Source organism: Aptenodytes forsteri, unplaced genomic scaffold (genome assembly GCF_000699145.1).
Source record: "Aptenodytes forsteri isolate BGI_AS27 unplaced genomic scaffold, ASM69914v1 Scaffold171, whole genome shotgun sequence".
In the NCBI taxonomy this organism is placed as follows: domain Eukaryota; kingdom Metazoa; phylum Chordata; class Aves; order Sphenisciformes; family Spheniscidae; genus Aptenodytes; species Aptenodytes forsteri.
The window spans coordinates 4,001,170-4,011,136 of record NW_008794211.1 but is presented as its reverse complement, the minus strand read 5'-3'; positions in this window follow the sequence as shown (position 1 = coordinate 4,011,136).

The following is a 9,967-nucleotide window of genomic DNA, read 5'->3' as shown; positions in this document are numbered from 1 at the left end:
CCCACCCCACCAAAGGGAGGAGTGAGCGAGCGGCTGTGTGGTACTCAGTTGCCGACTGAGGTTAAACCACAAGAGTCAGGTACTATGACAAAGACTGACAGTTTTCACTAATACTACTGAGTTTACAGTCAAACAAAAACTGCTGGTTAGGTCAGCTAAAAATGCATAAGTGACAGCTCATTATGTTTTCCATTCTGCATTGTTCTCATCTAAGAAAAAGCATTTTAAGTAGCAATCTGAATTTATTTCTTTGCTAAGCACTTAGATACAGTAAAACTGATACATATTCCCAGAAGAGAAATTATGCACACTGAAAACACCCTTGAAATCAGACTGTGGAAACTGTATTAAAACTGTCAGACTCATTGTAATCCTTGGATCTCATTCCAGATAGTCTAATCTGTCTTCTCAAGACTGTTTATACATTTTTACATCAAATGATTATGGGACAAAGAGGAAATAATCCTAAGGAGCCACATATATTATTAGCCTTTGCCAACACGGCACTGATGTGGCTACTCTGTGCTGGCTAACTGAACTGGCTCCTCCTGGGCTGGCTTGGGCATCTCTACGTGATTCTGCATGTAGCTCAGGAGCAAGGCAGGATTTCTAATACGCTCCTGTGCCCAGTCTTGTTAGCTAGCTCTAAGTGCTCAGCAGATGAAGGATATAGATTGTTCCACTCTCTGCTTGCACTAGGTAGAAAACCTAGGTCCTTACCTGCAGTTTTAATTCAGCCTAGGGAAAATATGCCTAGGAGTTAGTTTAACTAACTAAAGCGCCTAAGTGTTTTGGTCCTTCAGCGGCTCTAGCTCTAGATACCTAAAAGTAACTTGTTACGTCATTTGAAATTTAGAAAACTGGAGTTCTTTTCACTGGGTAAAGCAGATACAGTCTGAAACTATAAATGGAAAACTAAAAGCCTTTTGCTAGAAACACGAGGACTTTCCCCAGGTCAGGCACAGTAGAAGATAGGCTGTCACAGGCATACAGGGCAAGAGGCAGAAAGCCATCCTTCTGAGCACTGTGTTGTTAATGTCAGACTGTAAAACTGCAAAGGTAAACAAGCTGCAAATTGGACTGCTAGTCTGACCAAAGCCAAATTTCATAAACAACAAAGTGAACTGCATCTTTGACATGCTTGCTTTAGGAAGTTGATGTGATGGTCCTCAAACAGAAAAAATTACTGTATGTTTATGACTCTGAAAACCATTCAGTAGGATGAAAAATGACAATATTTAATCAAAGTGTATTTAAATATGAAATTAATAGAATCTCTCTTCTCCACGGAAGTTCTCATTAAATGGATAAAAATCGCACAGTATAAATTCTATTACACATTATGCCAGGGTACCATTTGGTACCTTTAAACAAACAGAACTTTTCAATTGAAATGTGTCTCAAGTCAACCCCCCCCAATATGAAGGCACCCAACATAGCAGCTGCTTTGGAAAATTTGGGCTTGATAGTCTATGTGCTTCAAAAAGCCCTTTTGTAAAATGTATAAAGTGTTTACACCTCTTGATAACTTCTTTGATGTACAGATTTTTCATCATGTACAGATGAAGATTATTAAGTACAGGGAACTATTATTACTAAAATACCTTATCCTGACTTTATAAAAATGGCTGGACACCTTATTTTACATTTGAATTACAATGTTATAATTTAGCATTTATTCTAAAGAACAGTGCTCACCTAAGGCTCCCAGAATTCCCTCAAACTAATTATTATAATAATTATTACAGAGAATTGCCTTATTATTAGAATAAACTTTGTAAAACCAGTACAAAGAAGATAGGAATGACTCAAGGCCCACTGGTTCCCTAGAGTGCAGTGGGCAAAAATTAAATCAAGTGGAATAGTCCTGCAAACTCTTTGCTCTTAATCCCACAATTACATCAGTATTGCCTAATATTCACCATTAAGCAAGAGAAACTTCTAAGAGAAAATGTTTTAATGAAATGCATTTATATTCTTAGGTGTGTTTATTTTAGGCTCCGAACAGAACTAATTAGTATATAAAACATTAAAATAAACAATATGTGTCTGTCCAGAAAACAGATACGTTATTACTTCTGAAGAAAAAGGGAGATGTATTTTTTCCTGCTATTACAGATATATTATTACAGACATGTTGCATTATCCTACTGTGCACCCAAACTACTAAATGTTAGCTGCTAAAGAGATATAACTACAACAGCATTTAAATCTCACTATTATTACTAGTGGATAATTGGATGAAAGTTTGAATTCCTACCTGGTATTCTTAAAAAAAAAATTCAGGTCTTACCTCTAAAAATATATTTTGTTGATTAACAATAATGCAACAGGGAATTGGATCAAACTGGATGAAGCTATACTGTTCAGAAATACCAGCATTTACAGGAAATGTCAAGAAATACACAGGATTATTGATTCTGCACTTGAATTTCTGAATGTTAGTTTGGGCACAGGTCAATCCAACATACTCTAGGATTGGCTTTGATGTCTGTGGCTTAGAACAAGAGACATTACAAAGGTACTTTTAAAGCTAACCCTTAAAAGCATCGTGATTAACCAAACACTGTTTTAACTACAACAGTTCTAGTGTTGGGCTCAAACTATTTTAGACCCTTTCTAAATAAAACATGGTAAAAACACTCCATTAGTAACTCTTGGGGACCACTTTGCATAAGCTTACTCCATTATTTGTCAGTGCCTGAGAATATAGGAGGGAGCTGGTTGTCTACCATTAAAACCTGGTAGATGACAAGTGCTTCCTGTACGTAGAAGGCAGGCGTGTGTCTTCTCTCCCATTCCCACTCTACTGCTTCCCTCCCACGCCTTCTTGGCACCTGGTGGGAAGGGGGTGGGAAGACAAATCTCTGCTACTCTGTATGGTTTTCCTCTGGCTACCTACCCTTTTCGTCTGCATGTGACTCCATCTTTTGTCTCTGCTGCAGCTCGGGCTTTCCCAGCCAGCTGCATGATGAACCTGACAAGTCTCTTCAGTTTCCCAGCTGTGCACAAGGCTCTGAACAGCAGCCAGCAACAAGCAGGGTGAGCTGCTGTTTCGCTGGGTGGCCACTTAGAAAAAAACCCTCACAAACTGTCTATACCTTCTTCATGTTTGGAAAGTGGTTTTCTTTTTCAGGTCCAAGAGTCAGAAATTTATCTGATAAAAATTAAGTCCTACATGCCAAAGAAAAAACATACCCTCAGCATTCCCAGAAGCAAAACAATCAAAACTCCCCTGGAGAAGAGGGAGGGGGAATATCCAGAATTACCTCTGATAAGCCTTCTAAAATCACAAGCTTCTCTAGATGAAACACAAAAAAGTAAACAGATCTTGATGTTCTTTTCATCTAAACTCTGGTTGCTAAACATTTACAGAGTAGTTTGTTCACATCTTTCAGACTTTTCAAAAGCTACACTTTTCAATCCCTATTTTCCTCCTTGACAATTACACTCTTTTTTTCAGCAAATATACCCTAGAAATCAAATTGGTAAAATGAAAAGAAAAAAAAAGGGGAGAGGAATTGTAAAGATGGGAAAGGAAAAGAGGCTATATTTTTATTTGCATGTCATAAGGTATAATTTAGAGGAAATTATGATGTCAAGTTCCATTATAAAAAAGCAATGTTTGTAGAACAAAACATTATATTCTATTTAAATCTTTAGACATTGTTTGCAACCACAACAAACTCAAAACTTATTTGCTGAAATGTTACCCACTCTGATTTTGAAAATTATATGAACAATGCTAGTTTGTAAGAATGGTAGATTTCTTTTAGAATCTCTAAATCTTACTCAAAGATTTGAGTAAGGCAATTTTTTATTAAAATTCTTTATTAAGAATTCTTTATTAAAGTGGATCACACTTTGCTTTTGCAGATCTTGAGCCATGGCAGATCGAGTGCTTGTTTTAAAGGGGTAAGTGAAGGCGCATTCCAGCTTATTCACTACAATTCAGTTCTCAAGAGAAGAAAACCAGAAAGATGAAGTTTTTCATGACTGCTCTTTGCAAACCCATTATTATACTGCAGCTGGAACTACAGAGCAATAAATTACACATATATGTGTATATATACACATTCCTAATTGTCATATGCATTATATAGTGTATAAAGTGGCAAAAGCCTGGTCAGGAGGAATGAACTATTAACTAAAAGCTTTGTGTCGCAAGCTTCTCAGATCTGAGGGTGCACAGGTGTGCTGTGCATATGCTGAGCCACCTGGTCACGTAGCATGGCAAAATGGAAATAGGGTCACACCCAAGGAGAGAGCACAGCTAGCTGCCAAGGTCCCAAAAACCATTCCAACACATTGCACAAGCATGGAAGTGGTACAAGAAAAGCATGATGCAAAACAGCCTGCAGCTCTCCACACAGATCACTGCACAGTAGCCTAGCGTGGAGGCCAGAAACAAACCCCTGGTGATTCAAAGAGCAGGTTCACAGGACTGTACTCGCCGATGGAAAGAGAAGGGAGGAGTATACCCTTTGGGAAGAAGGCAGTGAAGTGCCTGGTGTCATCCTAAGAAAGAGTTACATAGTAGCATGAGCAACACCAGTGAGATGTTGAAATGCTATGTAGCTAGGTCCTCAGCATGATGATACACAAAGGTGGGGCAGATAAAGGATGGCCACTGATAACAATGGACTGCCTGGTGCACACTCCCATGTCACCATTACCAGACTCATTACGTACTGTCCATGCCCGATCATTGACGGCAGACCTCCTTAATACTTTGCAATGCATGAATGGTTCATTGCCTTCCCTGGGCAATGCCACGCCGAGTACATGGCTATCCACATTATCTCACTCCTGCAAAGCGCAGTATTGTGCCAGTTTGATAGCCCTTTTATTTTGTCACTGCTTGGGGGACTGTAGGTTATTCAGCAATCCAGCCCTGAAGACCTCAGCACTATCACATTCCTGGACCATTGCTCACGTGACTGTACTTTAAGCCGTCACTAACCCTCTCAAACACATTTTCACCCATTGCATCCTCTAAATTTGCTCGCAGTATTACATGGAGCATGCTAAGAGGATGCTTCCTCTAACTAAGAGGAAATTAAATTCCAAACATAGCTCAACACGAAGACTATGCAGGATGCAAGTCCAATGTAAAGTTGGACGTAGCCTCTTCATAATTCTCCTGCATCAAGGTGGATGTGTTGAACTGCTTGGAAGGAGAGTTCTCTAAATGACATCTGTCTTAAGTTGCCAGCCAAGAGTAAATAAATGTAAGCTGTCTGATACATGTTACGGTTTGGGTTTTTTTAAACTGCATGTAAAAAACCCCAAAAATCTCAATAAACTTTGTAAGTACTTGAAAGATGTCTATCAGAATAAGAAGTTACTGGTATTCCTACTCGGCCTTCAAATTTATTTATATTCTAAAGGGGCGGAGGGAACCTTCTTGACTCAGTACATCCATTGCCATCTTGAATGCCAAAGTGTTAGACTACAAGACAGATTCCTCTTGCACCAATAGCCCAGGAGCTATGTTCCTTCTATGAAAATGCTGAGTAACTAACTCAATGCCATCTTCCCTCCTGCCTTTTGCACTTCTCTAAGGCCCACGTTAGCTGTCAGCTGTAGTCCTGTACACCTGCAATTAAGGCCCACGTTAGCTGTCAGCTGTAGTCTTGTACACCTGCAATCAACGACAGCTTAAATGCTCTTGTGCTAAACTCCTCACCGAAAAGCAGCAGAAATACAAGAGAGAAAGATGTTTTCAAGGTCTCTCTGAACCACCCGTAAGAACTGGACATAACCTAGATGTTATTTTTAGGAAATAAGAGAATTGGTGTCTTAAGCCAGGTTGGAAATAGCAAAATGAAAACCTTTTTAAGTTAATACTGAAATGAATTTGTGGTTCAAATGGGGATAAGAGGAATGAGCTGGGAATATGGGAAAAAGTGGACTGACAAGGAAACTGTAATGATGCCATCAGTCTAGTCAGCAGAATGGTATTTTATTAAGCAGAGAAGTAATTTTGTTGAGCAATACTGTCATGGATAGCTGAGAACCTCTCTTGTGCTGTAATTAGCCATAAATTTCCAGACTTTTTGGAAGATAAAAGGATGAGCAGGTCTTTAGTGAGCTGTGTTACAAAGCCAAATCACAATAATCAGATAGTTTTATAGTGGACCTGATGTCCAAGGTTTTTGACATTGGGACTTCTCAGAATTTTGGTCTCTGCCTACACAGTACGTACGACTGTGCATGTATAACTAGCTGCTGGATTCTTCTATCTTCACTATTAACAAGTACGGTTGAATTGAGGGCACCTGGCATTTTCTTCTATGAAAGAATCATAGTTTTGTATGCAGAGCATCTCTGCTGCAATGCTATGGATGCTCGCTGTGTCCTGGGAAATCTGGGCAGAATGATGATTAACCAAAGGTACGTATCATTATGGATACTCTTAACTCAGAAATTCTTAATTCTGTTATGTGCCTCAGACAGATCAATCATGTTAAAAGGAAAATTCTATTATGAATGGCTTATTCTTCTGGGGATGTAATTACCAGATTTGTAGTTCTTTAACCAGAGACATAAAATAAACCAGACTTACAGTAGAATCCTAGAAACACATAAACCTGGTATCAGGTAACTGAAAGCACTTAAATGACAGAAACAGCTTATTCTGTCTTCTGAACACTCCTACTTACATTTTTGGGTTTGCGTTCTTTCCTATCTGCTGTGAATTTACTCTATAAACAATTAATTGTTCTTGCTTTGGTGTTTTGGCTTGCTTTGGTTTTTTTGGCTTGCTTTGGTGCAATTTTTTGGGCTCTCCTCTCTGGTATCCCCCTTGTCCCCTCTCCTGTCTCCTGTCGAGGCCCTGACAAAGAACAGATGCAGATAAAGCAATGGACATGCAATTACTGCAGCCCAAAAGAAAAAGTGCTTACTGTACACAAATTCATATCACATATATCTTTATTTTTTTCTTTAAAGCAGACATGATATTTAAGTTCTGTCAGCCCAAGAAGCATCGCCAATGGTGATTTACAACAACGGACAGCTGTCCCAGTGTCCTGATTCAGCATTCCTACAGGTACAACAGTACCCATGCACTATTAAAAGTAAATTGCTTGTATAGGGGGTCTGCTACTTCTTTAGTTTTTAGTGTCAATGTTGAGAAATATTTGTATTAAAAGACAGCACCACAAGTTATTAAAACTGAAAGAATTAACAAAAACGTAGTTCAGTCCTCCCCTGTTATTTAGTACTGTTCTTTAGGAAGAGCTGGCCTACATGTGGGTTCTTGCTAGCAGGTGGTATTACACAAAGACTGTCTGTACGTGCTGGGGCCAGTTTTGCTTTGTTTCCATGATTCTAAGCATCCCTTTCTGTCAAATATACTTATGGTAGCCAACACTGCCATATGTCTCTGTAGACCATGCTCTTAAATATTCTCTCAATGGAAAGCACTTTGATAGAAGCTATCTTCAAGTTATTCCCTCTGTACTTTGTGGGTTTTAACATTTTACCATATCATTTCGGGTTATTGGTTTATGACACTACTCACCAAATACTGTGGACAAGTAATTTAAGATACAGTGGCTTCTCAGAGCACAAGTGTTTGTGGGAGACATCACTGTGACTTAAATGCTCAGCATTTAAATTCTGTCCCAGTTCTGTATTTTCTGGCTTCCATGATGATTTCAGTACTATTTAAATTCTGTTTGCTTCTTATTGGTTGTGGGTGGTGTTGTGTCATTAATTATGAATTGCATATTTATCAACTAAATAATTCTGAAAGAATATTTCAGTATTAATCATCTCAAACTATTGCAAAACATAGCATGACTAAGAGCTAAACATCCCATAAAAACTTTAAAAGTTTAAAGGATGGAGCAAATTAAATATTTGCTAAGTGTATAAATCCCTTGTCAACCATGTAAGAAATGCTGGCATGGCCAGGACAAAATGAGGCATTCTTTTTCCCTTCCCACATCTCTCCACCCTACTCAACTGGTTTGGTTTGAAAATCTGATTACTTTTTTCTTCCCCCATGAATTTCAAAGTAAAGACTTCAGTGTTCTTCTCCTATTAACAGCACCTTCTTGCCCAAACCACAGCATGGTTGCAGCCCAAGAATAGGAACAAATTGCGTAGATAGGATAAAAGGAAAAAAAAAAAACAACTTAGATAAACTATTATAACGTTCTCATGTTTTCCTAGACATTTTAAACCACAATAAGGAATTACTGTACTGGCCAGCACAATAACATCCTATTAAAATCCACATTAGAAGCCATACAGACAGTGAATAACGTAGCTATTCTGAATGTGGTCCAAGAGCTCTCATGTGATCCATGCTTCATCACATTCGATCTTTTTCCATTCTCTCTATATAGTGTTCTCTTCAATTCATACAAATACATCAGGACAGCAATTCCAAATCCATGGCTTATGGATAACATCCTCCAAACTTTCTTCAGTTCATACATACATTTAAATATATATCCATACATATATATCTGTATACATGTATATATATAAATGTAAATAAAATTCCTATATATATTCTAGCCTATAAAAATCTCCATTGCTGTATTTTTTGATTGATCTTAACCGAAGAAATTTATTTCTTCAGATTTCCCATAAATTAGTGCACTAGAGGCACATAACACGTAGGTGACTCTCATAGGCAGACCTGGCTATTTAAAGAGGTTAAAAGTTATGCTTTAAAATTTAAAACATGGGAGGCTACACTCTCCTCTGCAGGAATGACAATGGGGAGCAACATGATTAAAAAGTAGCCCTACCAGAGTGAGCACAAGCATGACTAATCAAAAAGGGGGTAAGTGAACGCCAGCTTTTTGTGGGGATTATCAAGGGATTTTGAATCTATCTGTCTAGTAACAAGGGGGAACTCCTGGTAGAGAAAAAAGAAAGAAAAGAAAGAAAAAGGGAAAGGAAAATGATTCAACTTGTTGAGCCCAGGAGGGAGATAGAAAGTGCAACCATTATTTCAGGGAAACAAGTTACACTTGGGGGAGGAGGGTGACTGGAAGCATCGTGCAGTGGCAATGAACTGTCTGCATGGAACGCGTGCTACCAGTGAGGCCTACAACCCAACTTGAGTGACCCTTGCTATATTTCCCACAGGAGGAATGACAGTAATTTTACCAGGTAAAGAACACAATAGTTATACTGAAGAAGAGAAAAAAAACCCCAACAGATCAAAGTGCATTATTTTACACAGAAGTTGAGCATAAGTGTAGTTAAGCAGATAGAAACTCTGGCAAGAGTCCGGATGTCCAGCACAGCACTGAGCAGGCTTTTTTCCCTGTTTTTTTTTCAGGTAACACAATAAAACTTTGTCCCGCTGCAACGTTTAATTAGCTGGAAAGGTATAACCTATTCCAAACAGTGGAGGACCTATCCAGATTTTAAAAGAAAACAAAAGAAAACCAAGAACAAGCCCACGCCCCTGCCCCACCTAGGCCCCTCTTAGGTGACTGCCTTGCTATACCTGCCCTTCACCTCAAAAGAAAAAAATCCTATAGCGTCATATAATTTCCCCTTCCTTTTTCCCCTTCAGTCTTTGCACAAGGCAGGCTAGTGCTCTCCTGAAATTGTTTTTTTTTTCCTCCTTTGAGAAAACCTATACCAGCAAATACTCTCGGCCCCTGCATGACTCACTTCGTAGGACTTTGGCTACAAGGTTTTGTTTAGCTTTCTGATTTCAAGCTGGAGAAGGATGCCTTCTCTTCTTTTGGTCTCAAGTTTTGGGAGGAGATCGGTTAACCACTGAAAGGCCTTATCTATTAAAAATTGTGGTGAACCTTAAGGCAAAGACGTTCTCCTCAGGGCAAGCTCCTCTCACCTATCCACAAACTGATAATTTTGTTGCCTTTTACTTTGGAAGGTGGGTCACCTGCTTTCTCACTTACTTGGTATTGGAAGTTTATCAAATGGCAGTATAAAATGCTTTGTTTCTACCGTTTAGACATCAGTC